Source organism: Astatotilapia calliptera, chromosome 2 (genome assembly GCF_964374335.1).
Source record: "Astatotilapia calliptera chromosome 2, fAstCal68.1, whole genome shotgun sequence".
NCBI classification, from domain to species: domain Eukaryota; kingdom Metazoa; phylum Chordata; class Actinopteri; order Cichliformes; family Cichlidae; genus Astatotilapia; species Astatotilapia calliptera.
The window spans coordinates 2570072-2576461 of record NC_137423.1 but is presented as its reverse complement, the minus strand read 5'-3'; the positions used below and the strand labels follow the sequence as shown (position 1 = coordinate 2576461).

Here is a 6390-nt window from a genome sequence, read left to right as displayed (position 1 = left end):
AGGAAGAAAAATAAAATTATGTCATGGTGGCTACGCCCAGTTTTACACAGACTATTGTTTTGAAGGCATAGTTAAAGAATAAGAGACTTCATGTGATCCTTGGAAAGTCGGTGCGAGTATAACAATACTACTATATTACTTTCAGTGTTTGCATATGTGCTTGTTTTCATTTATGCCGAGCTCAAATGAGTTTTTAGACAGACGAGTGTTTTCATCAGTCCCACACTGACAGCTTCTATTAAAAACACCCTTGGATTCATTCTGATCACAGTTTGACAGGAGTAATTTCCGTGGCATGCAGGATGAAGAGATGGAATGCAGACACAACTTAATTTAAACATTTTAATGTCTTTTTTTCTACTGAAGAAAAAAAATGTAGTTACTTGCTGCATCAAAGCCATATAAACATGTAAAATCTTAGCTTGTAAATAGCAGCTTCAGTACAAATCATTCACAGCTTTGGGTTGAGCTCAGCAGTGTCTCTCATTGTTGGTGAAGACAATATTTCAGTTAGTTGAATGCCCTAATAAAGGTATTGTAACTGAGGTTTGGAGCTTGCTGTATCAGGCCATTTGTGGTGGCTGCAATCTGTCCTGTACTTAAAACTATAGCCTGAAGGAAAATCTAGATGCATCTAAAGTCGATTGAAATAACAGCAATCCCCGCATGCTGCGCTTGTGCATCATAATGTATGTGCATTCTTATTACTGTGGCCATATGGCTGAGCAAATGTGCCAACTAGCAACTTTGTATCACTCTTCGTTTGGAGTTTTGATCAATGCGCATTTTTTCAGATGCATAAAAATGTTATTTCATCATCATCCATCTGTATGCTCTGCATGTAGCCTCACATTTTGCAAGTTAGTGTGGTTGTCAATCTTTTTATCCCCCAGGGGTTATGTATTGCCCATGTTCACTGAAATCCTCATGTCGCCACATCATTAAGCATTTTCAGACGTAATATATTTACACTGTACGATTTCTGAACCTGAAAACACTGAAATCACATGCAGTTTGTTTCATTTCCAAAGCTCGTACTTCTATTGTCAAACACTCTTCAGCTGTTAATGCTGAGATAAAGCACCTCATGTCATCCATGCTGAATGACATATTTCAGTGCTGCGATGTTCTTTGACATAACTCAGCTGCAAATTATGGCAAAAAACAACTAACAACACTGTGAGCTCATTTTACGTGATGCTAGACACTTTAAACATAAATCAATGTTGCCAAATGGCTGCTCTCTGGGAGTTTAAGTTTAACCTGATAAAGTGTGACACATACATTCACTTTCATTTTAATGCTCCCACACTGCCAAACCTACTCTAACACCAAACAAGCTGTACCCACAGCCCCTCCTTTATGAGAAAACAGCAAGGATGAATGACAAAAAATCTGTGTGGCGCATTTCAGGTGCAAACACAGGCCTGACTGTCGACGGTTCTTACAGAATAATCTATGTCTAGCATAATTGTTAGTTAATTATACACTGTAAACCCCAACAGTCTACCTGACTTATAAAGTTTGTGGATATAACAATTAAAATTCCTCACAAAGTTGAAACAACTTAAAACTTTTCTGTTCGGTTAACGATTCAAACAGTTATAATTGTACATGGCTTAGAAGTTAAGAGTAAATACTGCTTTCTTAATTATGATTTTTGAGTAAATGTTTTTTTCCGAGCTCCGCATGTGGACGTCATGACGTCATGACGTCTTCTCTCTAACCTGAACGACGTTGACAGAAAATTCTGTTCAATATGGCTGCCCTTCTCGAGCGACTGGAGAACACATTTGGAGAAACTTGTAAGTAAAACGGAACCTTCGTTATGTTTATTTTTTCCGTAAAAAAGCAAGTATATTAATATGTTGCAGCCAATAACTTGTTTTCGAATGCGCTGTTGTGTTAAAAAGCACAGACCCAGGTGGTGAATAGTTGTTCGCGGTTGTTCGCGCTCTTTTTCAAACATAGATTATGTCGTCAGTTTTACAGTTTTAACCGATTAAAACACAGTTTTACGAAGAATCACACATAAAGAAAGGGTCTTAGTGATATTTTAACGACCCCTTGCCAACGCAAGAAAGTTGGCGTTTTTACAACAGCAGCCTCATTGTTCGGCAGGTTTTGTTTTTTTTTTCTTCTCATTAGCATCATTCAAAAGTGACTTAGCTAGCAGTGGCAACTTCTATCTAAAACAATTGAAATATAGCAAGGTGTTGTATATTTAGTGTGCTGATAAGGTTTTCAATATTTTTATTTTTTCTTCCAAGGCTGAAGGCCAAAGACAAAAAGACAGAAGAAAAAAAAATTCAGACTGCAATTAATTTCAGGTGGAGACAGTAAACACAGGTGAGTTGAAAGATCTATTGAAGAAACCATTCATTAAGTCCCTTAAGGTGAAGATTTCATATATTGATAATGACAAAATTAACACAAATTAAAAGTTTCACTGATAAACACACAATTTTTCCTTGCTTTGAACCCCATGTTCTATATAGATCACAGCTCTGATCTGGAGAACACTATTTTAAAATACTGTGTAGGGTTTTTGTCAAATGATTAAGAAACATACTCTCTGTCACAAGAGACAGAAAGGTTGTATCTTAAAAGAAAAGTCTCCAAAATTTAGTAGAGTCTGATGTCATGTAGTTTCATAAACATGTATTCTCCCCAAAGAATGACACCTGAAAACTTTGCGTTAAATGAACTTTTCTTTTCCCTTTTTAGGAGGCGCCTGATATCAACGTGAAACGCACTGCAGTACTTCGTGCCCTTCCTGTATACCTGCGGGAGGAGGACCCAGAATTCTTTTAGACATGTAATGTAAGTGTATTTTTGCATTACTTAAATTCTGCCAGTAAGATAAAATGCTATGGATTTTTTTAAATACAATTTAATACCCTAGCAGCTACCAAATTGTACAAACAAAATACCCTCTCTGTAGAAAACCCACACACACACACAGGTCAGGAGCAGGGCACAGGCGTATCAGAATCAGAATCAGAATCAGAATCAGAATCAGAATACTTTATTGATCCCTGGGGGAAATTATTTTTTGTTACAGTGCTCCATTTTAAACCAACATTAAGACAAGACAGACAATACGCTAACTAAGAATAGTACAATATATACATATATATACATACATACATACATAAGTCACTTATAAATAAATATTTGGAAAAGAAACATGTGTAGTTGTAGCAGCAAACAGTGTGTTAAGTGGATGCGTTGTACAGGGAGATGGCCACAGGCAGGAATGATTTCCTGTGTCGTTCAGTGGTGCATCATGGGTAATCTCAGTCTCTCACTGAACGAGCTCCTGTGACTGACCAACATGTCATGGAGTGGGTGGGAGGTGTTATCCAACATTGTCTTTATCTTGGACAGCATCCGCCTCTCCGACACCGTATCACAGCACTATGGCTATGCTGCAGGTGGCCCAAAAACCAGGCTGAAGTCAAGATTTAGTTTATTTTTGAGATAAAGTCATGAAATAAAAAATTACTTTTTTTTTTTTAGAAAAATAATAAAAATACAAATTATGTAATGCAAGAAGCTAACACGTTAATGTACATTTTTCAAAAAAAGTAGAGTACCCTAACTCGTTACAAAGTAACCCACTACACTGCTGAATGTTTTGCTAGATTACAGGTCATGCTTGTCACATTCTCTCAAACCAACCTTACTTATTTAATTGGGGCGATCGTGGCTCAAGAGTTGGGAGTTCGCCTTGTAATCAGAAGGTTGCCGGTTCGAGCCCTGGCTCCGACAGTCTCGGTCGTTGTGTCGTCGGGCGAGACACTTCACCCGTTGCCTACTGGTGGTGGTCAGAGGGCCCGGTGGTGCCAGTGTCCGGCAGCCTCGCCTCTGTCAGTGCGCCCCAGGGTGGCTGTGGCTACAATGTAGCTGCCATCACCAGTGTGTGAATGGGTGGATGACTGAATGTGTAAAGCGCTATACAAATACAGGCCATTTACCATTGATACTGTGTCTATTCCAGGCGGACGCATTGGATGAGTCGACCTTCATTGACACTCCAGTTGCCCTTCTCACAGTGGTTACCGACGGCGCTTCCCAGTCCAGTCCATTTTACTTCCTCAAGCATGGCTGTTTTGGTGAAAGGCGACTAGGTGATGCGTGATATTCCCAGATTTGCAAATGCATTTGCTTTATTGTTTGGCTTGATCTATGCTCTGCATTTAGACTACCCCAGGAAGCTGGTTCACACATTTGCCTTAGTCCAAAATATCTTCATGGGGCTTGATGACGGCAAACCCCTGAAACCCCTGCCTACATGCTCTTAAGGAATATAAGGCAATGTTTGTTAGGACACGCACTCTGTTACTGAGCACTTTGTTTGAAGCACTTTAAGCACTTTAAGTTTACTACAGGCTTTGGGTGGATTTAACTCCATCAGTTTACCTAATTTTCCTATACTTGACTGCCTTATCTGGTTACCGTATTTCCCGGACTACAAAGCGCACCTGAATATTAGCCGCACAAGCTAAAATCAGGGGAAAATCCTGTTTTGTACATACATTAGCCGCACCTGACTAAAAGCCGCAGGTGTTTCAATGTTGACTTATCATATGTAAGAGAATATGCACAAAGGGAATTGTCAGGAAAGAGATGGCTGTTTGGAGACACACCCCTTTTATTAATATTTTGAAAAACAAGTTATGGGTACATATTTGCACATGTAGTACATAACAGTAACCTACAGCACACCAGAAAAATAGATTCGGACTACCTTTTAGGCTCAGGTGAAGTGACACGGAGAAGAAAAGTCAGTCATTCACCATCTTTCTCTTCTTCCTGCGCACTAAAACCACCAAAGTCCTCTCCTCCAATGTCGGAAACGAACAGGCTCAGGATGGCTTCGTCATCCACTCTCCGCTTCTCTCCTTCGTTGTCACTTTCAAAACCAAAGAAATCCTCGTTGTCAGTGTCAGAGTCCAACACCCTCTGAAGGGCCGTGGCGGTGTCCTCCTCTCCATCATGCAGCAGTCCAGCCCTTCAAAATCCGTTGGTGATCGTGGATGTTTTCGCACTTTTCCACGCTGTCAGAATCCACCGGTGGAGTTGGGCATAACTTGCTTTTCGCAAGTTTATCGCCGCTCGTCATCCACGCCTCCCGCTGAACGCGTAGCGCTACTTTGAAGTTTGTTTTTCGCGCTACTTCGTACGGCACTACGTTGCCTGGCGGACGGACATGTGACCAACATACCACTCTTGAACCTCGATCCTTCCGCCAGGCAACGTAGTGCCGTACAACAGCGGAACAAACAAAACAAATCCTCTTACGATATCACAAAAATCATGGAAAATCCATAGAAAAGCCACACCTGACTAAAAGCCGCAGGGTTCAAAGCTTGTGCAAAAAGTAGCGGCTTATAGCCCGACAATTACGGTACTTGGAAGCTGATCGTCTTTGTACCCATTTTAAAAAATTGTTTTTCATTTCTATTTAAAAAAAAGTGATTAGTATTTGACTTTTTGTTTTGCATTTTTGTGTATTTTGAGAAAGATGCAATTAGGACTGATGTCGTCCTTTGTGAGTTTATAAAAAGATAAATGTTCTACACAGAATTTATAATGCTCACTTTATGGTGCCGATGTCCATGTTAGTTGTTTTATAAAAACATTTGTGATGTTTTTAAATTTTCATGAAAAAATGTTAAATAAACAAAATGTAAAGTAACTGAATTTCCGTACTTTTTTTTTTTAGTAGTCTACACTCAAACATTGAAACATAAATATCTTTTAATTAATAATCAGATAATTTGAGTTTAGGTTGTAATATAATTGCATTGTGTTGCATCAAAATAATAAACTACAAGAAACACAAAAATATTGAAATTAAAGTATACAGTCTTTGAGTAAAGCTCAATTAATAAAATATAAAATATAATTTAAAAATTTTAGGTTAACAATAAATACAAATTTTGAGTACCCCATACTTAGAAGATATGAGTTTTTGTACTTAAATCTTTTGAGGTAATCAGTTTCCACAAAAGTTTTAAGTTCAGTCAACTTGTTCGGGTTTACAGTGTAGCTGAAGAAGAGTTTTTAAAACATCTGCAGCATAATAACATTACCTGGCAGTGTAGCTATCACACACAGAATCACAGCATTACAGATATCTTGAGGCATGCTCAGCCCTCCAGCTAAGAAAATCCCAGAACTCTCTACAGCATTTTGAGTAGTAGAAACATTTTGTCACTCATCCAAGAAGAAGAAGTCACTTGGATGAGTGATGAAACGTTTCTCCCACAGATGAACAGAATCAACTTATGGGAGTTTAAAATGGCCTGTATTTGTAAAGCGCTTTGGGGTTCCCTAAGGAACACTAGATTCAGTCACACACACATTCACGCACTGGTGATG

The 6390-nt window shown here is 38.9% G+C and overlaps 1 long non-coding RNA gene across 1 annotated transcript; it reads left to right on the top strand.

Moving 5' to 3' along the window:
• Positions 1-1665: 1665 nt before the first annotated feature.
• LOC145432282 (uncharacterized) lies at positions 1666-4296 on the top strand. Its single transcript, XR_013912566.1, has 4 exons — positions 1666-1805; positions 2271-2349; positions 2728-2823; positions 4004-4296. It is a non-coding gene; the product is annotated as an uncharacterized LOC145432282 (long non-coding RNA).
• Positions 4297-6390: the final 2094 nt, after the last annotated feature.